Consider the following 27668-nt stretch of genomic DNA (forward strand, 5'->3'; position numbering starts at 1 on the left):
AAGATTATCATTAACGTCATTTACTCCATACGGTTAAATGTATTTGCATGCTCGACAATTTGGTACCACGCCTGTTTGTATTGTTGCCGTTTTGCCTTCCCGATTAGGGTCGTTTTGAAGCTCCATATTTATTAGAGCGGAGGACTCGCGACACGACTTTCATTTTATACGGATAAAATATGTCACGTGGATAACATAAGAAGTTCATAGAGTTTATTTTTTTCCTTAGTTTTTGTAATTAGTTCGCCCTTGATATATGTATACATATCCAGATGTATGGTCTGGACTATATGTCTCGTAGGATATAATGGTTATTAAATATAAAATTTTCACTGCTCCACACAAAGCAGAAGCTGAGAGTGACCGCAGTTATTTCGTTTGCGCTCACTGCGGAAGGACATGTCAGTCAGGGTGCCTTGACGTCTGTCTGCTTTCAGTGAACGCGTAGTCAGTTTCCGACCTGGCTTCTGACTGCGACAGTTTTTCGCATTGATGTATATGTTACATAGTTTTAGGGATGTGTCTGTTTATACGTAAAGTGACTCATGGTTAAAAATCTTAATATATTGCTTAAAAAAGGTATCGACAAACAAGGGAACATTTTTGTAAAAGATGACACTAAATTCAAGTCTTGTAATTTCCAACAATACAATGAAAGCGTTGATGAAATGTTTCTCGGTTTTCAATAGTTTCTCTGTGACCTTCCCCATTTTATTACCAGTATGTCTTTTGTTTTGGTATAAAAAGTTTAATCACTCCCTCTATATACGTATACCTCATCTTAAGTGAAAAGGGATATACCTAAAACATCAAATTACTTCTATTAACATGTCCTTGTTATATTTTTTCCTATATAGGACAGTTTATCAGCTGTAAACCTGGTTAGAGCGGAGCTCGCTGGTGACTTGCGCCACAACTTAATGTGCTCTCTCACGCGACTTTGACACGCCATTTGACAAATACCTAGTTTACGTCTACAATGCAGATTGCGGTCGGTTCGAATATTAGACAAATGCATTGATATATTATAGATACGAAAATAACTCTACCCTGTTTGCCTCATACTCCTGAATGAGTAAAGTAGGGAGAAGTTTTGTTCTGTGAGAGTTTCGATTATCTAAATTGAAAGTTTTTAATTGGAACAAAGCAGAATAATATACAACTTTGCTTAAAAATAACTTGTCAAGTATATTATTGCAAGATATGAAATTTATTCGAATGTCATATACACTTAATGAAAGTCATACAATTTTAGAAAATCAAGTTCTGAAAGGAATTCATATAATTTTTTATGAATTAAAAAATATTTTTTATGAATTTAACATTGTATTTGAAAGATTTTCTATTCTCATATTCAAAAATTCATCAAACCTTAACAACTGTCGTGAAGAATTAACAAAGAATCGGAGTCCGTCTGCATTCACAAAGATCAAAAGCAGTTTGCATAAATTATGCGCTGAACATTCTTTTCTTTTTTATTGGAATATGTGTATACTGCACATTTGCCCCTTAATAGAGTTTATTTAGATCCCAGGTGAAAGTAAGACATGAAAAGGGAAAATCCCTTCAACAAGCACCTCGACGACATGGTCAGTATACAATGCTACTTTATATATCCTTTAAATTACATGTGCCACTATTATTTCTTCTTATTTCATATTCTACGGAATGGAAATGTAAATATTTTTTTGTTTGAAGTCACGTATAAATTTTCTTTGTTCAAGCTTGAAAACAAGATTTAGTATGCAGTTTTGCACTTTCCATAATTAAGTCGAATTAAGATCACAGCTGAAATTGCTCCAGCACCTATTTAATTATTGAATTAAGTAATTTGTTACAAAATTCACTTAGTTTAAGTAAATGTTATTGAAGTTGTATCTCGTACAACCATACGAATATCTGTTCATTCCATTTCAAAACTTTTTGTACGCTGTATATTCAGGCAAATAGTTTTATGTCTGCCATTTTGACTTTTATTTTATTTTTCGTTTATTTTCCCTTGCGCGGCCGTAAAACGTACCTGGGCTCGCTCGCGGGGATAACGGAGTAGGCTCACGAAAAATTTATTATTGAGACCTTTTCGCCCGGGCTCCATCGACAGACATTGCGAAGGCGAAAGTTATGAATGACACATGTTTTGAAATATTACCTGCACTGAACTGCTTCAGGAGAATTTTCATTGGATAAGAAGTTTATTTGCCGTGAAATATGCGGGCGTTTTATGACTAAGAATACTTTTACAATTCTACGGATCAAAAAATTTCATGTTATTCAGTATGTATTGCCGATTGCGTAATAATATAATACGAATAAAATGACATGTTTAGTATTAGCAGTAAGAGTGTTGATTGTACTTAAAATTATTTCGTTTGATATACTTGACGTCATTCCCAGGTTGAGAGTTTACTTTAAAAGACTACTTTATTTTCTTCTATTTTATTACAATCATTTAACAATAGACAAATTTTTTAATTTCGTTCCAAAATAAAAAGCCGTGTTATTTTAAACCGGACATACTAAAGTGTTCTACGTCAGAGCTCTCCCATGTTCCGTTCAAAATTGACGCGGCCAACTTTGTACCTCCTCTGTTATACTTGGACGCGTGGGAATAGCTCGGTTGAAAATTTTTTATGTGAAAAGCTATAGATTTTTTTGCCAATTATGGAAATTCGTGGACAGCGCACCACCTGCCATGACATTGTATCACGTTTGTTATTCTCTAGTGACACCCTGTGCATTGACTGTCCTCTTTGTTTTAGAATTTAGTTGTAAAAATAAATTTATACCATTAACAAAACCATGTAATGACGTATGGCCAAAATCTCAATTTGGAAAGGATAATTTAACGATACTTTTAAACCAAATTATAATATTGTTATCATAAAAAAAGTATCTTTCTTTTAGAAGTCAAGGGAAAGTGATGCTATATTATAGATCTAGTTTACATAATCCTCTAGGTATCCCCCAGTGTCGTAATTGCCATACCATGTCCGTATTTCGAAGGAAACCCCAAACCAGCTGTGGGATGCCATTACGTAATCCATATGAAGCTATAGATAGATACAGAGAGTGCCATATTGATTTACTTGGCTGAGTGATTAAACTAAATAGTGGTCAGTATGACGTCAGATAAGTTGACATTTACCGAAATATTCATACAGTATGTTGTATAACAAAGACAATAGAAACTTATTTAGGCAATGTTTCATCTGTTATGCTCATCATTCAATAAGTAATTGAACCAATTATATGATTACATATTAATCAATGCCTGTCGATAACATCGCGGAGATGCAAATAAGTGACAACAATAGCGTGGACAATAGTAGTATCGCGGCGCCATCGCTCTGAGTCATAGTCGATCGGTGCAATTCTCGGAATTCGCTTACCCTCTACACAACAGTGGGGGTTGCGTTCGCTAATGACTGTCGGACAGCGTCGCCGAGCCGCCACCGCACTGTCCGAAATGCAATCAGATCCACAGCACGAAATTACACCCTCAAACTATCACATTAAAAGCCTTAATTCCTTGCTGTTCATGTTCATTTTGCAATTCAGTGCGTGTTTATATGCAGCCTTTCAATCGACACTGTTATTTTGATAAATATGCATGAACTAGCGAAACCGGCTGCGTTGGTAATATAAAACGCCATCGTGAAAATTTAATATCATTTCCTGGTAGTCCACATAATGAGTCATATCCGCAGGAGGGTATTTTTTTGCGATATCGCAGTTTAAAATCTTCAATTTTTCATATTCGCCTCAATTTAAGTATGGGTTATGTAAGGGAAAACGCAACCCTCGTTGTTTGAAAACAAAGCAATAAATAGACACACACCGCATTATTACAGCATTTGTATAGCGACACTGTGCACCCTTTTTAATTTTAAATAATGTAGCGTATTATGTAATTAGCATATAGTGTTCATTTGTTTATTGAATTTTAATAATATTAAAATATCGGTTTCCGTTTATAAATAGTAGTAGTTTAGCGAATAGATTTAATTTTAAGGGTAGTTTTCAAATATTAAACTATCCTTTCTATTTCTTACTATCTCAGTATTAGTATTTTTTTTTTAATATGATTTGTAAAATATAATTAGTGATTTAATGAGATCTAAGATTTTCTGGAGTATTCTTATAACATCAGTAGTAGTCACATCTCGTCTGCTCTTAATCACGGTTGCTGCAAAGTAACCTAAACGTCGGGAGTATGTTGTTAAAAATAGTTATAAAAGCGTAGTATATCCGAAAAATAAAAAATATATATTTTCATTTATCAGTGATTTCATTGAATCTTAAAAATGTAGTAATTGTTTTTTAATCTATCAACTTTTATAAGTTCCTTTTTTTAACACAAAATATTAAAATAACGTAGTAATCAATTAATATTTTTTTGAAAAGAGAAGACGATATTTAGATAATATATTATATAAAAACATTTTAATCTATCGGTCTGTTTGCTGCAGCCAATTCATAACGACTGAATCACTTACGATATATTTTCACCGCCCTACTATGATAATTGAGTGACTAAAAGAAAAGCTTCATCTATATTTATTTAATTAAAACCTTGATATTTTATCACAAACATCATCGTTTCAAACAGCTAATACAAAGTAGATTTGATCCAAATCGCAACATTACAACAAAATAAATTTTTAACCAAATATTATCAAACAGATCTCAATATTAATGCTTATTTAATTAAAACAGTTGCAGATTCTGTTCAACTCAAGGCTTATAGATATAAAAGTCATTGCTTAATAAATTAATTTAAAACAGATTAAAATATCATAATAGTAATCTTGATGAATGATACAATATGTAGCGGGTAATTAATAAAGTGTTTCGCTATTACTTGATCGAATGTTTGTTGTGAAAACATAATAATTCTCCCATTCCATTTGTTACATATTTCAGTAACAGATGTGTTTGATTATATCACCTAAACTGGGATTAACAATAGCTTTCAAAGGTGAGTACCTAATATAATGAAATATATAGTTGTATATATACATATTGAAAAGCGATCTCTTAATATTGTTAATGTTACATTATATATTATATATCTATGACTAATAATTTTCAATGTCTTTGGAGATCATCTATTTTGTTAGTAATGTTGTACCTAATTGTATGACGTCAAAAAAATTGGTTTAAATCAATTTTTTCAAAGATGAATTGCTCAAGGAAATACATTTAGACGGATATTTACAATTTAGGAAATAAACTGTAATTTTGTCTAGAAAAAGACATCTTTTACAGAATTCAGATCACTAGAATTTATATCAATAAAATATTGATGGACTGATGGCAAGTATAATCTCTAAAATATATAAAATTCATTTTATTCACATGATATTCTTTAATAACCTTCATATCTTTAGAAACATTGGATGAAATCAAATAGCAGGTAGTTTAGGTACATTCACTTGGCCAGCTACCTTGGCCCACGCAAGGTAACTCAGTGATATTATAACGCTCAGTCCACCAATGACACCATCGAAAGTACCTTAGTGTTTATTCAAGCAAATCCGGTTACTATGTTCTTATATGAGGTTTGATTTAAAATTATTATATTTTTGTAACGTTTATTTCAGCAATATGTGGATATTTTAGACCAAATACATCTCGCTTATTATTCATTGCTGCTGGGCATATTTATGAAACCGATGATCTATTGTGGGAAAGTATTATTTATATTACTGTAATTATCAGCTTTTACGTAATATTTGTAGTATAGTTGGAATTCAATAATCCAATATTCTGATGGTGTGTTAGATTGTTTTTAACCTTATTTAATCTGGCAATAAATTAGGCCTTTAAGTCGACATCGAAAACTTGATTATCTGCATACGTAGCCGTCGAAAGTGTATTGTGTAAAAATTGTAACGCGTGAATTCATTAATAAGAAGTACATGACAGACAATTGCGTTGGCGAAAAACTGTACCACTCGTGTAACGGTGTTGCAAATCGTCAGGTTAGAAATCGAGTTGCCGTTGAGAACATAATATATAAACAAGGTTATAATCTGCGAAAGATTTAGCCGTACCGAAAACTGTAAAAGGTCACTTATTCTATTTTTAAGATTCAAGATAACTACTGTATCTGTATTCGGTTTGTACAGTATGCGGCAGATGACCCAGCTAATGGACCGGTCTCGAGGCTGACGCAGTGCTGCTTAGCGACCGACTTTGCCATGAGGGCTCTTTTGCAAACTGGTTACTGAGTGCACGCCATTTTGCCGCCATTCTATCTTCACCCCTTTTTAATGTGCCTTATATGACTTGCATTTTTTTAATATTTTGCTTAGATTTTTTCTCGGTTTGAAAACTAATTGAAATACTAAAATAAATTTAATTGATTTTGGCCCCTTTAAAGTCTCAATGCCTACTTGTATGATATATTACATTGATTTGTTATTTTTATCTAAGAAACACAAGCAAAATATTTTTAATGGAAGCTTTTAATGACAACTAAAACGAAAACTACTAGGCTGTTATGTGTTTAATACGTCGCCTTATTCACTTTGGTATTTTGCGGCAGTATATGCATAGCCGCCGGCCGGCCTTCTACCGAGAGAAAGTGCACTAATAACGCTCTACTTTCAACTTAAGGCAAACGTAACGCTGCAATATGAGATTATAACTGTACATGTCTTTTATTAATATAAATTATCACTCTTTATCTTTAACTGTGTCGGAATTTAATATAGATGAAATGAGATTGTCCTACAAATGGTATCTATTACAGCTAAAAAACGGATTAATTACATTAGGATCTACAATTCCCAAGATAGATTACAAGTGAAACAAGAGGATCAAGGAAAGATAATTGTCGTGTTAAAGCCGACTAGGTGGGTGCGTGGGGCGCCTGAAGTCTGCCGCGTGGGCGAGACGAGCTCTGAATTCACTAGTTTTATTACCGCCATGCAATTCCTTTGTAAGGAAAGTCATAAATTTATGCATGTAGCGTTATCATATGATAATGCTCTACATATCTGGTCTATTTCAAGCTATGTTAAATAATGCTATTAAACTGTTGTAGGAATAAATTTAAATAAAGTTATTTCTTTTCACATAAACCTATTTTAGAGTAGTATATTATTTTGCTAGCGCATATTAATTTTTGTGTATAATATTCAATGTTTAGGCCTTGTTGCCACATTATTCATATTCATTTATACTTTCGAGATCTTTCAATTTTAATCTTCTTCATACCTAAGAGAAGCAATCTCTTCCAATCAAGTCATTTGCATGCGAGACGTGGGCGCGATCTGCCTACCCACAGTTACAAGAATCGTAAATTTTGTCCTTTCGCTTCAAAGGGTTTTTTTCCTAAAGTATCAAATACATAACACAAACGGCAAAGATATGGTTTGCAATGGTAATGATCGTAAAAAATTTTAAGCCGATACGTACCACTTAACAGACTTAATGATGATAATATATAAAATAGCTTCTAACAAAATGTTAAAAGTATTTCATTGTATTTGAGAGAATAATGAACGGAGTAACGAACTCAGACTTGATACGATCAGAAAGACCATTCGCGGCTCCAGCACGATTCACTTTCTAGTTAACGCGAGCGGCTGCCATTGTTAGCCGAGTCTAATTTATCTAATGTAGAAATAATTTCGAGCTTTTTCTATTAATAGAGAAAGGCATACTGTAAATATTACCATTCTAAATTACAATTTTATATTACTTTTTTATCCCTACACAATACATGTACATTCATAAAATGTGTTTCGACTTTCGAGGTATATTTGTGGCAACCAATATCGCAATGACCAATCTGACTCATACTTGTGGCTATTATAAGTCTGAAGGCCGTCTGAGACGTGCAACAATATTACTAGTAGAGGATAATTTAAAGAACACTTTTTTACTATTGTAGTCTAGACTACTAGTCAATGCAAGGTCTTGTCAAAATACAGAACCTATTCAGAAAATCAATAAAAGTATTTAAATGTTAAAGATAAATTTTAATAAGCTTAGAGTAAGTACAATTTTTTTCATTGTAGGCATCTATATATTTCATATGTGTTAATTGAGTCCTTATACGTCATAAGTCAGTTTTTTAATATCAATATTTAAAAACTGATTACTTAAAAATAACGTAAATGAATAATCGAGATATTTTATTTAATGTAAATTACTTTTGAGCTAGACTCATGTTATGTTCTGCAAATTTAAACAAAAGATTCAATTCTTGGAATGTTATACTTAGAAATATATAGACAGCTATAAGCAAAAAAACAAGTGATGAAACGCACTGAGTAACAAGCTTAAGGATTACTCAGTGTATAATTCTGGACGTACGAGTAAGTGGAAATTAGCTTAGATAATAAATCTAACAATAAATATTTACAGAAACATTGTCAGATGTTAAGCTCGATGAAAAACAATGGCCTTATAAAATGTTGCAGCCGGATTTACTCATCAGTTTGAAGACATCAGTTTTGTAAAAAAATATAAAACCATTTAACGCGTGCCTTAAACATTGTACTCCGTTATTATTCATGCATGTTCTTTGTTGTTATATAAGTAATTTACATTACATCTCTATGATTTTGTATTGTTAGTCGTTTATTGACAACTTAATGTCGTCGGACTAACCCTAACTGATTGAGTCTGAAATCAGTAATGTGATGCTTGTACAAACAGATTAGTTGACGTGCAATTAGAGTGCGGAGCCTGTGCCACACTCTAAGTGCTGGCCGACGGATTACGCCTTCGTATTTGCACACAGCCCAAGTAAACGTTTAACAATCAGACGTGTAACGTAGATAGTATGTCGTTCACTCTAACATCAATTCATTATCGTTACTACTGAATGGATAAAAATATCTAAATGCTAAATAAATGATTCCCGGTTGGAAAGTGTAACAAAATTGTATAATTACAACGTGCATATGACTAAATACTTATCAATGGACACGTATGGTATAATTAATTAAACAAGCCAATGTATGTCATATGTATCCTAGGTTAAATGAAAAAGTCAGTCACCTCAATGAAGCGGTGGGGGCTAGCACGTGGGTTCTTGGCAATGAACTTGAGTACATCGACTGCCGCGCCGCATGCTAATAAATTTGCATTATATATATAACAATTGTCTTAACAAAGCAGTTAGTTTATACATAAAATATTATGCATTAAAAAGTAGCTCACAAAAATAGTTGAGAGACCATGTGTCTTGTAGAGAAAATCTCCTAGATATTCCAGTCATATGCTCATTAGAGCTACACATAAAATATTATACATACATATTATGTTATAAAAGAAAAAAAAATAAGGCGTGTGGTTTGTGTATATTTCAATAGTATGTAATTGGTTCCAGTGAAATAATAAATAAAATAAATTATTATATGACTTATAAAAATTGCCGGAAAAGCGTATGATAACGAATTACTTAAATTAAACCCGCTTTATTACTTTTAAGTGACATTGCGAGATGGTGATAATCAAAAGAATACCCAGCTTAGTTTGTTGGGGTCTTCTTTCAGGGTGTGTTAGATCCCCCATAAATTTATTTTTAAGCCCACTATTATTTATTATTATTAGCTTTTAATGTAAAAGTTAATTTTGTAGGACCAATGTCTATTTGTAACACGATTGTATTTATTTTAAAAAGCGTAATGAATTAAAAAGAGATCGTACGTAATACATTATAATTAATTAGAAGGCAGTCATTAACTCTCATTACTTGAATAATTAAAACCATAGTAATAATATTGGTACTCGTGTTCAAAGAGTATAAACCACCTTAATTTATTTGAAGTTAACTGAAAAATTAAAGTATTTGTCTGGATATCGATTTTATGAAGCACGCACACTTATTTGAAGTATGTAATTAATTTATCACACGCACTTCTTAATATGATGTAGAAGTATATATATTCAATTACGGCTTTTCACGTTCTGTTTCAAATAACAGAACAATTCAAAATCATACAAGGCGATGGTGCTGTTCATGTCTACGAAGATCTTTATATAACTCAGACACCTCCGTATATTGATTATAATTTTCGTATATCACCTGATGTAACAAGTTGATGGTGTCTCATGTAGGTATAATCTTGTCGTTTAATTCTTTGTTTTTCGTATATCGATTAGCCAACAATCCGCGCCCATGGACTTACTTATGTCATTTGGCCCGAAGTCAAGGACAACGACGCTCGGCTCTTCGGTGCCACGCCGGCCTTATTTGGTGATTGGTGGGCGCCAGTTTTACGACTCTGCCGTTTTTCCTACGCCCTGTTTCCATGTTAGCTTTTTGGTAATACATGCTCATTTCTATTACACACACAAAATATTGATCCTTTTCCATTATTTTGTCTCAAGGGCGTGACTATTATGTAAGAAAGCATCGTATAATGTATTATCAGTTTTTTATTGTTGGATGCAATTTTATCAATAGTTCAACGTTATGCAAAATATAATCAAATAATCAAACTGCTATTTGATACACTTTAATAATATGTTGCCCAACACAGTAGCTTTTTAAATAGGACACAAAGCTCGCGACATTAATCTAACGCGTCGACGCCCTTGCTGAGACCTTGCGAAGTGTAATCCGCCCGTTCCCTGAACGATCCCGAGAAGATGGAAAAATCTCGAAAGACTCACATCAAATTACCAGCTTTAAAGCGCAGTAAAATTCCCTTGGGCCCAAAACGACACACCTTACCTTTCAGAGGCGCCCCTAAAAATAACGCCGGTATGTCCTCCGGGAAGTTTGTGAAGGTTCGGGTGCGCACGTGCTTTTGTCATACTTTTCTTGAGTTTTACGTACGACGTGCTCCGCACTTTGATTGCATCTTAAAAGCACGCTTATATTAATGTTTGTTATGAACTTGTAAAAAGATTTTGTCCGTTATCTTCTTTATGTATTATAAGCTGTTGCTTCTGAATTTTTATTAGATATTTCAACGTATTCGCCATTTCACTTGTACATCAATAAGTCACTTGTTATTTATCGACAAGATGATTTTTCATCCAAAAATCTTAACTGAAATGCCATGTACTCAGCGCGACAGGAGACCTTTCATAATGTTCACATTTGACGCTTACGTAAAAGCATATTTCAACCTTCACTCTTCAACATTATTAGTATTTCGTGGGTTTATTATCGAAGATACATTAAGAGACTAAGTTATTTATTATTCATATTGTTAGCAGTTAAGTATGACTGTATGGCTAGCAGTAATTTTTTTCCATCATACAGCATAAAATTGCCTTAGAAATTAATTGTCTTGACTTTACTTTCTTTGAGACCAGACAACACCCACCTTAAGAAAATTATTATTTATTGTTACTAAGCTCAACACTGTGTGCGCAGTAAATTCCCATTAAAAAATAAAACTGCTTTGCAAGATAGTTTTCCAGAAGAGTTTAATTTATTTCATAAATTTAATATATATTTTAATACTTTTGACCCTAAAGCTAGTAAAACATTTAACTATAATTAATTAGTTATAAAGCGTTGGCTTAAGGTACAGAGCTCGGCTTACCGGCGGATGTCACAAATCCTCGCGAAGGGTCGGAGCAAGTAATGCAAATAGCAATGTTTACCTGACTCCACCCGCGCAGCGCCATGCTCATCGCGGCTCATAATAACGACTTTTATTTCCCTAACTAGCTACGACGCTCTCATTTTCTCGCATAACGTGAATTGTGACACTGCGAAACGAACCGGCTCGTAAAAGAGTTTTTAGCGTGACTTTTTTTTAACTAAAAATTGCAAAACACATTACTTAACGCAGAAACTAAGCTGACGTTTATTTCACCTATCTCTACCCTTCATACATTTTATCAAATAATTTGATTGCCTGATAAATCTACCTTTTCTGTTTCATGTATAAATCCGTTGTTTTAAATTTGTGCGGCATATAAATGTATATATTTACATGTGTAATTCTAGAGCATAAATTGTATACTGGTGTGAATGTCTGCAGATAAACATGTCAACAGTGTGTGCGTAAATGAGCTAGGGCGGGCGTAATACGCATTCCAAACTTCAATTTGAGCAAAACTCGGCAAGAAGCCACGTAGAGAGGCTATTGCGAGTTTAACATTGGTATAATTTGCCGGGCATATTGGAAAACTTCTAATTGGTTTAGTTTTATATTCGTGCGCTAATGTGTGGTAAACCAACTTAAATGAAATCACTTAAGGATTGATCTGCTTCTTAAGTTGAAACTATTCGTCATACATACAGCAATAATTATAAGATTAAGGCTATTAAGACGACTAAATGTCGACTTTGGGGCACAAAAAGTTTAATAAGTTTTAATAAGCAATTTGAATTGTCTTCCAAAAAATCTCCTAATGATTTCGAAATCATGCTAATCATTTTCTTGAACACTAGTTCAAATGTTAATGTACTACTTCAACGTGTCACTAACTACTGCATTACCGTTTTTTTAACAAAAGAATAATTTTAATTCTAACAAAATTTCTCTTTTTTTCAGATTTTGGGTCGGAGTCATACAATATTTTACTGGAGCTCGTCTTTAAAGTAAGTACATAGAAACGATTTTAAATGTAAAGACGTCAAAGTAAATAAAATATAATTTCGATTTTTATTCAATATATTGTCTACTGTTGAATAACTAAAAGCAAACCTATCATATCAAATCAGCGTTTGAGAATGTCACTTGCATATCAAAGTTTAATTCAGATTCAATAGGCTTTGCCGTTCGTGTTTTTAAAAAAACACTTTCGTAATTCATTTCACCATTTCTAGAAGTTCACAAACACCACTGTTTAATATCGGTTTAATTGAAATATTACTCAACGTTTAGTAAAATTTTACTTGTTCAGATATTTGTAAAAGAGAAAGTATTCGTTTTGTTTTCCATTCCTGTCTGAATTGCTAATGTAGATAGTCATTTACGTAGCTTGTATGCACCGCTCCTGTTTACCATAGCCGTCCACAATCCTGAAGAAACATGACCTATTGTCTGGAGTTACCGAACCAATCCGCATTAATAAATGCCAGATTGCCTCCGTGCTATTCTCAACTTTAAACGCAAAAATCCATTGTAATTAGTTGTAGTATATTTATTAACAGAGATGACATGCCTACATAAAATATTGCTCCATAACATCTTTGTTTTGTCATGGGGATAGGAAATTCAAATTTTATTCTATTTTAATGGCTCGTTTAGTTTTGACATTGACAATTTATTTCAATATTTTGCAGTATCTTTAATATTTCCGTGTTGAACTTCGATGTTTTTAGATTTTAAATTAAATTATTTGATACTTGATTTCAATAAATATTTTAATGTAGAAACAAAAATTTTCGCTGTGTATATAATATGGTTATCTGTATTACTTCTAATTATTTATTATTATTAATCATACAATCCTATGACAAATGTACATAAAAGTTTTTAATTAGTCAATAATATTACCTAAATTATAACTTTGAATGTGGGTCTCGATATGGAATGGTAGCGATTTATACTTTCCACAAACTTGGTTCTCGGAAAGTTTCGGAAGCGATTAGTCATAAATAATTGAACGCAGCCGATATTCCCGTGTAAGAAGACAAAGAGATGACATCCCCAAAACTTTGTCAATTTACGTTGAGACCGTAAAAGACTTAGTTGCTCATGTCCGTACTCGGTAGAAAAGTGGAGGTAACGTCATGAGAAGTTTCCAGTCGTACTTATCTTGTCTAGAAAGGGATCAGGCTGCGGTGCATTCTCAATGTATTATGCAGTCCCGGAGCTGCCGACCGTGTAAGCGTCTCCGAATCACTCTACTTCTCAAAGAACACTACTGCACCAAATGTTCCATTCTTAAAGTTCAAGACTGTATTGCACTGAATACATTTCAAATATTACCTCCATTATACAACACGTTATTTTAAATAATTTACCATATATATTTTGGCTTTTGAAACGGGTAAATTCTAGATCATGCTTTGTTTAGCTTTGCATCAGAAAACTTTCGGTGATCCGCTTGAATCCACTCCGTTTGACAGGTTCGAGATAAATCTTCCTTCAAGATTTTAAATATCGTTTAAAACAGATTAACATTCTTTACAAGTTGTAAATATTTAATTGAACAAAGTCGTATCTCGAATGACGGTTTCAAATTATGTTTAATTCATTATCGTTGTAAGTATTTTTTATAAAAGACATATTGTAGATCATGTTGTATCAGCTAAATTCTCAATGCTGACTATAAATTCCGTAGTGTAAGTGTAAACGTTTGTCGAGTGGATAGCTAATCGCATCTCATTTCCTACGTGTCGCTCGTTGTAGTGGGAAGCGTAAATGAGATTGTGGGCTGACGCGTCGCTCTAGACCCAGTCGCCAGTCAAACTATGTATACTCCAATAAACCTATACATGTGTTTGGCTATCACAAAATATCATCAAAGTATAATAGAAATTAAATCACCTAATATCATAATAACCTCGATTTGTGTGTGTGTGTACTCTGTGTCATCAAATGTTATAATAATTTAATTGACACCTCGCCTATATTTCAAACTAAATGTTTGCAGTATTGAATTCCAAATTGTACAAATGGCTTGTACGTGCAGTGGTCAGAAATACAAACAATCTATATCGCGTTTCACACAAGTTTCTCCCATAGGCTCTTTCCTTACACAATTAATTTGAGTCAATAAATCCTAATAAAAAGTCATGGGCACTGAAGCGTGAATCACTTTTTAAGTATTTCTAGTCCTTTGTTTTCTCCGACCAGAGGTAACAAATAATACGATTTTATTCTTACTTGATAATTAAACGTAAGAAATTTTATTTCATAAATTGTAACGTAACTCTCTTGAATATATGAATCGTAAATTCGGTATGGTCTAGATTGGTTCAGAACATTGTGGTAAGCGAGCCGCCGTAGCCAACGAGACAGACAGGCAGCGTTCTCGGCGCCTGCTAGCCCATTAGACGTCTACCCGATGTGGAACGCTCGATAAACTTGTAAAAACGCCTTCTACCCATTTAATTTTATACCCTCGCTTAAGCGTTGCTATTGGCAGATTTCTTCCTTCTTTTATAGGTCCGTCATTAACTGTATCGTTTAATATTTTGCGTTCGTATGTTTAAATGGTTTCTGTCAACTTTTCTATTAGGGTTTTAAAACTCACCGTTTATACTTTATGTAACTTGGAATAGTTTTAAATGATACGCGTAATAAACATTTCTGATCTCAATAAATTATCGATAAAGATCTTTCAATGGGATGATCATGGCTGCTAAAACCATATTAAATTATGATATTTTCAGATAATAATATAATTTACTACTCAGATAAGCAATAAAAAACTATATTTTATAATGTCACAAAATATAGCTGTTGTTGTTCAAAGCATATTGTAATTTTTTTACCTGTCTCACGGAAAATATCTTTATGTTATATTAATGTCTTATTTGCTCCCTGTAGATATATAGAGTAAAAAAATACCTTAATGAATCGTTTCACTATTTTGCAGCAGAGAAATTGTCATGCCACGAGATACGTAATGGAACTTTCTTTGCGTATTTGCCTATGTAATTCTTTGGATATATTTAAGTTTTCCCTTCGGCAAGCCGTTATCGCGTTTGGGCTCTCAACGATGGCGCGAGCGGGCGTGGGCGGGACTTCCCCGCGGGGACTTAATTTGTTGCTCTCCTGGCACCTCGCATCTCACTTTCAAACGGCGTAACGCGACCTTACCACGGCCCTTTTTCACATGCTGTGTACGTATCGTGTTCCCGTTTATCACTTACACTGCCAATAAAATACGTATGTACGTATATTTTAATATTTAATATTGCGTTAATGTTGACTTCCAGCGATGAACAAATACAAACCCTATTTAGTATAGAATTAAAATGAATAATCTAATTAATGAATATGTCAATTTTAATTACCTCTAACAAATGCTTAAAAAATTGATTTAAGTGAATGTAAATATCAGTTTATACAATATCATTTAAATATAATTTAAAGAAAGTATTCTGTTGAATGAATCGGTAAATTAAACGCTAAATAATCGCAATTTGGAATCGGGAGACCGCGACGGACGCGTAACTCGTTAGTCCTACATAAATTAGACTCTGCTTCGCCCACTCGACTATGACGATGATGATACGAAGGAAGCCGCGCCTTACGTATACCGACCGGAGCTAATACCTCTTGGGGGAAGACCTAAATTTTATACAGTCCAACATTTGGCAGTGGTGCAACTTCGCGGCTTTTGTGGTACATAAACAACTAAAATACGTTCGTCTGACCGCTTATCGATTCGTGTAACTTTAACTGAATATAATTTTCGGTCGCAATATCTATCAGTTTAGGTCGAATATTTAGTTATATTTAACCAATTGCTATTTATTTAAACTGTTCTCTTAGCAGCTTCATGTTTATTTTTATAAACGTTAGGTCATGATGTATCTCCGTCGCGTACTCAAACTAATTTCACTCTAGATCGGTCGTAACCCAATAATTAAGATGCTATAATCTGATGAGTATGAATTTCCACCACGAAACTTTAACAAACACCTTTTTGTTTTCCTAAAATCTCGTCTATATTTTTATAAAGTTTGGTTAAAATCGTTACAGCAGCTGCAACGATTATAGGAGACATGTTAAAATAAAACAAAGATTGTAACGATTTTTGAGCCTTGGTATTATGTAAATGAGCACCTAAAAAACAACACCGACCACATTTGTATTTATAGATAAAATTAAATTGTCTTTACGTACTAAAAGAATTCGCGAAAATATTAAACGTTAATTCTGTTATTGCATTTCGTTACACAAAGTTGCCCATTAATTTACATCAATACGCTTTTTGCATTTTCATTAGCGTCGCATTCGGAATGAGTTCTATTTTTATCATTCGTTATCATACAGGAAGCGATCAGCCGCTGAAAGCTTTTTGAAAGCACCCACCAACGTGTTATGAAACCTTTATATTTTCTAGTTTTCAACTTAACCGTCGCCAAATTAATTTATTTTTGTCTTTCACTGAGATGGTAGCATATTATCAGATCGCATGAAATCTGAACAGCTAATGAAAATAATAATTAACGAAATAAATGTGAGGGTACGCTACGAAATAATAATATAATCGTTAATATTTACCATTCAAAATTAATTTTATTTAGTAGAAGAATTGATAGTATATGATTTATAGTAAAATAATGCGTCGTTGCCGCCTGCTACTCCTAATGTTTTCTTAATGCTGTACGAATGCATGAAGTTGTCATATTATAAATTCACTGCTGGCGATGGCATTTTTATTTTGATGTTCATATTGCAACAATTCAAGCGGTAATCGTTTTTGTTTCACATACATCTGTGAAATATGAAATACGACTTCATTCATTTCAAAGACTACCAACAAATTAAACGAATATTGTATTGAAATCTTGAACCAAAATTGCACTTTTCGATTCATTGATACACAGCAGCCCGAATACTGTTCCATCGCACAGAATCCACACCGACGAATACATATAGACAGAATTGAAAGATTATAAAAGAAAATTTTTCGTCATTTGGTATACAATGATAGTAAACAATAATTGTTACAAAGCACTATTATTCTTAACCCAACTCATTCACTGTCCGATTGCAGAAAATTTATTGATTTATGTCTCCTTTACAATATTGTTAACGGTAGTGTTAAATTGTGAAAATTTTGTTAATCCTACTGAGATTGCTAAAATAATCATTTTGTTAAAGAAAGATTTGTTAGGCTTAACATATTCTGTTGTGCCCTATACAAAATGGTGCCAGGGTATGACAAACTAACTCAGAGGTATCTGGTTACTTAAGGTTAACGATGAAGTTATACTGTGCAAGATACGTGTTAATAAATTTTTGATTATTATTTTATAATTGTTTTGGAATTATTATTGCTCTTTATCATTACGAATTATTCGGGGATGCTGTTTACTTTTTTATTCGTTTAAGTTAAACTTAAATGGTATTTCTCTTTTTATCCTTATCGTTTAATTAGTCACACTTTTAAATTTATTGCACATTAATTACTAATTAATGTTAAGTTTTCAGTTAAGAGTAAACATACAGATAATGTTGCATTTTTATTTTCTGTATCTATTATATGTGCAAGTTGCCCCTTAAGTGGGATGAGCAATTTTTACATGTAAGAATATTAGATTATTTTAGAGGAAGAACCAAAAAAAATTATACAACGGTTTCTTCCTATTCAAATAATAAATAAATAAAGCACCTATCCCTTATGTGGAGATTGATGTAAAAAGTAAACTGCATCTTTTGCGTGCCGCTGCACATCGCATGGAGTTTGTTAAATATGAAAAGGCTGCATTTGAACGTGAGTTTTTTTATTTGGTATTACCGCCGTCGCTGCTGGCTCGCTGGCTCTCCTTTTGTTCTTCGAACGTGATCTGGCCGAGATGAAGCCCACGTTATTGCTCCGTTTCTAGCTTCAATCTAGTTTGTTGCAGCTCGTCACACTTTACTGTTTTTCGTATTATCATCACTGAAATGATTTTCTATTTCGATGTACATGATTTTCTATCGTCGGCTGAGAAATTTTAACGCCCATTTGTTTCCATGATGTATAAGATGCATTACATTTTATGCTATTCGCTCTGCTGCCATATCTCATAGTTTCATGAGGCTTCGCTTCCAATATAACTGAAAGTGACTAACGGTTTAGTGGGTTTTAGAAACAGAATATTTTAAATTTGTACATTTTATAACCGATTTTCTACGTATCTAGTCAAAGATATGGTAGTGAAAAGAGTAAAAAGAAATTTGTATTTTGACATGCCATTAGTAAATAGAAAAAAAACAACAATAGGATTTTAAATCGCGTCAAAATAAATAGACGTAAAAAGATTACAATGAATTAAACATTCCACATAGCAATGCCGTGGGTGTTTAAATGTATCACAGTTATTCTAGATGACAATAACTGAATAATTAAGAGAGGAGGCCTGTGACGCATATCCAGATGTCAAAACAGTGAGTGGCGCCGATGTTCCAAATACTCTGAAGTATTTATCTGAGTATCGCATGGCTGCGGCCGCACTGACCGCCGGGTTTATTTTTAGACTCGCCTGTACATTCACTGTTGCGATGAAATTTTACAGCAATCGCTCGTCGCTCGCAAGGCATAATACCGACGATGACAGTCTGCCAATGTACTGTAAATATCTGCGCTTTTCGTAAGCTTATAATTGCATGCAATGCAATTTACTGTTATACTACACAATTCGATTCCAATTAAGAAGGTGTCACTAAATAATAACTTAATGCTTTACATATTTCAATGATTATTTTCTGACATTACTTTTATGGAAACTGATGAATTTTGTTTAAATTGCTGGCTTGTACAAAGATTCTAACAAATTTAAACGTTCCCATAGCGTGTACCCTTGATCATTGTTCGTCAAAATGTCATTAGCCGTCCGCAGTTTCCCTGTCACAGCTGAGATTTAACTTGCCTTAGTGACTGATTATCAATGGGTAGGAGTTGGCGGCAGCGACAGGTGGTCCGAGTGATATTTCAACTGAACTCTGATCTCATTCCATTTATGTAGTTCTAATGCAATAAATTTCTAATTAAAACCTAAAACAAATAACCTTTTATTACAAAAAACTTTTAAAATAATTTTTTAATAAATTTTTGTACTAAATTTTTGGTGATAAAGGTCCCACGCTACGCGACCGACGTCTAATAAGGCGAGGTCAAGTCACAGCTCATGCATATTCAGGGGCCGGCGGCGGTCCATCTGTAACGGCCCTGCGACCGGTTGTATGAGCTCATTGTTGCATATATCCGTCCGTACGTCCATATGGCTTAGAAGACCGCCGCTCCGCGTTCGTGGCGCCGCTTGCACTGTCTAACTCCACTTTTTTGTTTATTTGTTTATAGGATGCAAGACGCGCTAATAGAGCTGATAAACTGGTCTGATCACTTTTAATTTCATTCACAAAAATAATAATCTTTTCACTCTTTCACATAATTTCATATTCACATTTTCGTAAAAATATCGTTCTAAATATTTTTTGTTTATTTTTTAAAGAATCATCCTTCATTTCACGTTTTCCTATATTAAATATGGCAAAAAAATAATTGAAAGCTTGTTTTTTGCATAAAAATAATAAATAAAAGGTTATTAAGATTATAATAGGCAATTCAGTTATTAAACGCCGGTAGATATTTATATTTATTATAGTTAGGTGCCAGCGACAGCCATCCATGAGGGTGCATGCGTAATATGAAAGCTTTTAAAACATTATAGCATTTAGTTTTTCTAAGCTTATAAAATAATAATACAAAAAATATTTGCACAAAGAAATTTTACTTAACCTTATTATTTTTATATCAACTACTCGTTCTTTTTTTCTTTATTTCGGTTTCAATCAACAATAATCCCAATCAATATCATAAACAAGAAATTAAAGAATCCGATTAAAATATAATTTACTCAAAACTTTTCAACAATTAATTTCAAGAGACAGTTAAATAAAGATGGTGCATAAATGCATTTTACATTTTGAAGGATCATTAAATTGCGCATTATACAGCTCGGGCCGTCGAGAGCCAATTAAAAAGAACTGTTAAGACATGCTCGTAAACTAAAGTCATGTTCTCATCTGATTAAAAAGAAAAACTAACAAAATCTTATCGTATTACATTTTAGTAGCAATTGATCGTCTTTGCGCATTTAAGTGTATGGAACATTCTGAACGAGAAAATCTAATAAAATACGACTGATATGTAAAATAAAAAGTGCTTTTAATTCCTAAAGACTTAAATAGTATGGAGAAAGAATTCACGTAATCTGTTACAGATTTTTGTGGATGATGCCTTTCCAACTCTTTAATAAATTTTCTATGAAAAGTTACAAGATTTATAACGAATGCATTAAAACCGAAGTTTTCGAAAGAGAATGTTTCTCTACTTTTTTCAAAAATATCATTTGTTACGCGCAAACCATCGTAATGTATCATATCTCAGTCAACTCTGTTTCAAAACATTTTGTGTTGGGTTACACTAGCGATACCACAAAAGCAAACTGAGTAAATGTGAATATTGCTGTATGTACCTTCTGCAACCATAATAACATTATCATTTAAAAGATTTTACAATATCAACAACGATTAGATTAAAAAAATATGGTGTAAGGTTACGAACAAGTTTTTCAAACTTTTTGTATCAGAATCAATTGCAGAATTCCTAAGAGTGCTCACGTACAGACAGAACAGTCACTTGTCCACTAGGATGCGAGAAATGGAATAACAAGCCGTAAACTCGTTTCTGTATAAATGAAATTCAATATTTGCTGTGGACATCCAATAACGGCCCGGTATCATACGTTTCATAGCGTTTAGTGTCCTGAATGAATACTATGATCACGGTATCGCACGTTCTCGCTTTAATTAATCCCAGATAATTACAATACAATTTCCTATTACGAATTGGATACGTGGATGATTAAATAGCGTTTATTTCGACTCCTTAAAATAAACATCAATTTACAGTATATAGATTTACTTCACACATGATTTTTTTTTACCTTTAGGTTCTTTTGTCACGACTGAAAAAAAAATATAGTTGTCTTTATATCATTTAAATAAAGCAATGGTATGAAAGTATGTCTATAAATAATATAGTAATATTGGCTATTGTTTATTATTATTTATCTGTGCTTGATCATAGTACCCGTATATTAAAATGGATATTGCAATATAATGTAACACTCTGGCAACACTCGATTCGTTTCTTCGCTTCTTTATGCGGTCATAATTACGTAATTATATATAGATATGTTGTAATTCTGATTTATAATTACATAGTGATGTGTGTCTTATAATAGAATAACAATTGAATAATATGTATTGTTATTTAATTCTTAGAAGCGCTCTTTGGAATTTAATATTTAATACTGTTTCAACATAAATCAAAATTTCTAAAATATCAACAACTTAGAACACAGTTATGTTAGGCTATTGAATTGTTTTGAATATGGTTCAATTAACAAATTTATGTCTGCAATAATTTCATTTATTTGCTATAAATTGTAATGAATAATAAGTTACAAATATTCTTTAAGTTTTATAAGGATAATTTAATTTAATATCCATAATAGGGTTTTAATCTGTAGAACATATTTATGAGTTCTGTTAAATGTATTCCTACATGTAAAGGAATGTGCAGCTCTTAAATGTTAATTATAATGAAAGTCTTAGAATAGCTGAGAGTTACACTTCTCGCGATCTCACGACGGAGCAGGGAGGCTAACTTAGTTCATAAAGTAACAAAGTGGCTGCATTAATTACTCAAATTAGAACAAGGTTCGTTTCAATATCAGCTGCTCACACTAAACAATTCATAAAGGAAGGATCAAAATTTAATTCAAAATATTGTTTAATTCATCAACATATTTTGAACATCGCAAAGGATTCCTCATTCCGCTGCTCCATATAGTGCTAAAGAGTGGCAAAGTTGTTTGGGTCGGTAACTAAACACTGCCTGCCTATGTGATCTACGGCTTTAATTAAATTCCTAGATTTAATCACAAACCCCTCGTTTAATGGTCTCGCTATTTTAAAATCGAGGCTCTTTTGATGAAATATTCTAATGGAGATAATATAAATATTTTAAGATGCTCCTAAAAGGATTAACCGAAACCCATTCACGTGAACACTAAACGTTGTCCCATTCTCCGTTCCTCGTCCTTTTACACCGATTAAAAGCGTAATCAGTTTTTCGAACAAAAATTCGTGTAAACTTACTTAAATATTGTTTAATGATTTTTAATCAATTGGTTAGTATGAGTTTTAATCTACCTGTTAGCTACCTCACGAGTTGCATAATGGTAATGTTGCAACGTTCATGCACGAATTACGAAATATCACCTGCGGTTATGATTGTCCGTTTCGAACATATTAAGAAACCTGCACGGGTGAGTTTAGTGCAGTGCTATTTAATCCACGACCTATTTGCGGTCAAGCGAGCTAGATCCACAGCCTGCACAGCGAGTAATCTTAAACCTGTTTAAAGGTTACTTTATTGCTGAGATGATAAGAATTTATTACGTGTTCCCTATAACAATACTGAAAAACTGATATTGTACATTTCTCCATATAGTTTTATCATCCTATTTATTTGATGCGACTTTCACACGTTTCTGCTTTAAAGAATTCTTGTTGCTCACATAAAATGTACAATCGAAATAATATCTAAGCACTTTTCAGAGCGACCTGGATAGGAAATACCGTATATTTTTTAACTGTTATTCTTCTTGTAGTTTTGATTGAAACGATGTTTGAAAATGCTCTAGTAAAAAAATATTAATATTAATTAGTTGATTAAATTCATTTCTTCTTCTCTTCGTGGTTGCTTGTTTATTTTGTACATTATTTTCGTAATGAAACCATATACAACCACTAAGCTTTATTTAACAAAGAACACTTAGATTGACTTAGGCTCGCGTGTAATTATGTTTATTATACTGTAATGAGTTTACCGATCTCTACACATAAACAGTTTAATAAGTGCTTGCTTGTTGAGTAAGAATTTTATTAGGACGTACATATTTTATTTCATGAATTGTTATCATCAATTGGTAATCATTTTGTGTTTGGTGTATAGTAAAACTAATATATTGTTTTGCTTGTATATAAACGCCTTATTTTGAGCTAAGAATGTCATAAAAAAAACTTTAGTTAAATATTTTATTCTGAAACAAAGTAGAGTCTATTTCTGTCACCATAAGTGCAACGTTAATAAGTAGGTCAAGTAATCCTTTGGCGTATAAAGGAGTGAGCAATCACACGCGCCACCCGCCTAATTGAACTCCAATGTCGTTCAGCCCGCCTACGGTGATTGATACTGACCGACTGGCGCAGCTTCTAATAACTGCCATTGTAAGGACGATCAACCGTCACAATCACAGACGGGGAAGTCTCCCGCACTTATGATTAATTCCGAGTGGTCCGACAGATAAATCGAATTGATGATGTGAAACGAACGTTCATCCTAATCTCGTTCACTCACACCTGCCGAAGTTACATGAGCCAGACTTATAGACCTTCATGTTGCGAGCATCCAATTAGTTTCGTCATCGCCATCAATATCCATGAGCGGCGCCACACGCAACGCTAGCCGGTCGGCGTCGCGCCGAGCCGGCTGGCCCGCCCTGACGCCCGCTCCTCGCGATTACCGATACTCTATCACGAGCGATAAGGATTTGCACTTCCGTGACCACCGGCCTAGTAATCAAGGACTATAAAAAAATCCAACTGCGTACACCTATCGAAGTATTTGTACTTTACTTTAATGAAACTGCATTACCCCTAAAGGTCACGTGCATAGAAAACCGTTATGGCACAAGTACAAAGGGTCACTGAATCGAATAGAGTAAGCGTGCTATGGACCCACGGGGCGATCCGATTTAATTTGAAACTCTTCACCTTTCAACCTAAAGGGTTGCCCGTTGCCCTAATCTTTAAACTATGACTTGACCGTTAATACGAATTTATAATTTAGTCTTCGATTATTTACATTGTGGAACGCCATGCCGAGATACGAATAAATTAGTTTCGTGTTGGGGAACAAAGCCGGTCCTAAGTTATAATAACCGTTACTATCTTTTAAAGCTCGAAATTGTTATAGTTGAAATGAATACGTAATAGTTGTAATATTTTATCTCTGTCAGTGAATCTATTAAAATTAATAAAAATGATAAATACTATAATAGGTTTACATTTTAGAAAGAAAGTTTAGAATAGAAATAAAAATACAAATTAATTTAATTTAATTTTACCTCGTTTGATAAAATTCATTTTGTGACAGTAAAATATATTTCAAGACGTCTCTTATAAATTTTTCTGACCCCACGGCCATCAGGTGTCGTTTTAACCCCAGTCTCTTCATATCCCATTTACATAGCCGAGGTATCCTATGCACTTTGTATGCACTCGCATCTCACTTTATAATTCAAATGATTCACACGATCTCCGGGTAGATTTGAGGAAATGTGAGAAATTGTAACGGAATTGTAATAACGAACATTTTTTAAAATATTCCTATATCAAAACGTCAGGATTAAGTGAATTCTTCACGTTATTTTAATTTTTATTTTAAATATTATAATATTACTGAAAATATAAAACATAGCAGAACTAGTATTAGTTTGGAAGTAACTTTTCATCTATAACTTTGTTTGTCATTATGCTTGCACACTTGTTAAAAAAAAAAAACAAATTTATTTTAAATAACTTAAAATAAACGATAAACTTACACATTGTCGTTTTAGCAGCTTCTTTCCTGTGAAGACATTAAAATCATTTTATTTTTTAATTTAGCTGCCGACGTTACAGATGGAGCAATAATGATTTCAAAACAGAATCAAGTTTTTAAGTAATGTCTGAACTACTAAGACTACATACACAATATTTCGACTGCAATACGCTATTGGGCATATCATCATGCCTTCCATGACGGTGCTAACCGCTGTGGCCTTGGCTGGTGTAATCAAATTAGATGAATGACGTCACCAACAGCAACTCGCGCTAATTAATACGAACACCGATCATAACACCGCATCAGAGATATGTTCCACCGCAGAATGCATCTTAGAATAACACACCTGCTGTTACTAATTTATACGATCTAATAAAAAACGATCTCTATCCTTATGTAACTTTTATGTTCAATGATTTTTTTATACATAACTTATCGGTTAGTGTTAATTCAAGGTTGCAAAATCTTGCTAACGTATTTACCGTTCATAGTGTTGCCTAATGATGTTACTATTATATATCATCAATAGTTTTTTAGGACGTCAGAGACACAGAATATTTTATCTTTTATACTACATTCTTATAACTTAGTTTTCATACCTAAATTTACGAAAGAACATGTAGTAGAGTTTTAAAAGTTTTAAATTTCATTCAATTTAATTAATAATAATTATTCACATTGTTATTTAAGACAAGCTAACATTTAAACCATTTATTTAGTTAATAATAGCAGGTAATTCGTCAATAATATATACCAAGTTTATATCCTTAATAAAACAAAACAGAGATATCTAATTGAATAATATAAATTAAGAAAACAGGCTAGACTGGCTACGAGACTGTTACGATTACGTCATTTCTGAAGTAAGTGCATTAATGTAGGCAAACGAAGCGCTATCTTTGTGTTTCTCGGCAGAGGCCTGTTTTTGATATGAAAGCAACTTCCTAGGCAGGAGATAATAGAACGTCGGTTGGTAGAAAACGTAACAAAACATTTTTTTTTTGCCATATTCAGCATTGAAATCATTTCCGGATTTAGTGTATGCAAATCCAAACACGCTAAACCGAATGTAGACATTTCTACCTTACAAAATTTTCAATAATAGCTACCATATTTTCATATTGCCCAGAATGAAATGAAGTTACTAAGTAGAAGTGATATACAAACAAGCGAAACCACGATGGTATAATGTTTATTTAAAGCCAACGGTGTCGTGAAGATGACACCTAAACAAATCTCAATATCTGGCATAGGTATGAATATTTAGAACGGGAGAGAGCGAACTATTCTCTGCGCGTTTATAGGACATACAAAATAGATTGTGCGAATAGGGTTACACGCACCTGTTATTTAGCTTTGAGTGGATGTGCGGGACGCGGGGTTGGAACTAATTCATTAATAATGACCCACAATGAGACGCTCTTATTTACGAGCTGCGGCGACTTGGCTAAACCACATGCAGGCGTCTGTGATACTGCTTACACTAACTATTTATTACACCATACAACGTTGGTATATATATTCATACAATTTAATGCTGAAATTGATTTTAAATGATTCATGTTGTGTGTGAATTAAATGTTGTTACTTATTTGGGATATGTTTAACGGGATTCGTTACATTAACATGGGCATGTTACATTATAGCGACCATGGTTATTCGTTTTATTTGGTTCTTAACATATAAGGTTAAGGCTTTTGTGATTTTAAGTCGTGAGACGAGCGCTGTATAAATTTGACTCTGGACATTTTAAAAAAAAAACAACTTCAATGTGGTTCTTATGAAGACAACATTTTTACAACGACCCTAGTGTTCTTTAATTTCTTATAGAGACTCGGTCTGTCTATTTTTGATCTTGACTACTTCAATACAAAATGGTGCGTGCGTGCCTTATTTTGATTCGTACTTATGACTCACTAAATATTGTCAGCTAAGATGTTATGGTCCGTGACTATTTCGTGTGTTTTTTTCTAAACAAAATGAATCCATTATAATGTGAACGATTTTATGACTCACGATTTTTTAATATAATACATGTTTTAAATTGATTCATGTTCTATTGCTTTATCAAATATCCTTGATAAAATATTTAAATACGTTCAACCATGATTTAAGTAATAATGAAAATAACAAATTTTTGACCTTATTACACTTACATATAAAATAAATATACTTACACTTAATGTTATTAAAAGATATTGTCAAAAAAATAACGAAAACTAAAAAAAAGCTTTTTACTAATTAATTGATATGTTCAAACCAAATAAAGTATAGGATAGCTTAGCTGCAGGTAGGGTTAGGTAATATTTGATAGTTATAGCATAATTACATGAAATCCATCAAAATCAGCCTGAGAAATAATGATTGCAAACATTATATTAAATTCT

The 27668-nt window shown here is 33.0% G+C and overlaps 1 protein-coding gene across 3 annotated transcripts in view; it reads left to right on the top strand.

Annotated features, from left to right (window-relative positions):
• Positions 1–27668, top strand: part of LOC116779516 (protein muscleblind) — a 171580-nt gene that overhangs the window by 87152 nt on the left and 56760 nt on the right. For all 3 annotated transcript variants that reach the window (XM_061522876.1, XM_061522870.1, XM_061522867.1), the window contains one exon: positions 12483–12529. The gene's annotated coding sequence lies outside the window, so the exon portion shown is untranslated. The remainder of the gene's footprint in view (positions 1–12482; positions 12530–27668) is intronic.

Source organism: Danaus plexippus, chromosome 2 (genome assembly GCF_018135715.1).
Source record: "Danaus plexippus chromosome 2, MEX_DaPlex, whole genome shotgun sequence".
NCBI classification, from domain to species: Eukaryota; Metazoa; Arthropoda; class Insecta; order Lepidoptera; family Nymphalidae; genus Danaus; species Danaus plexippus.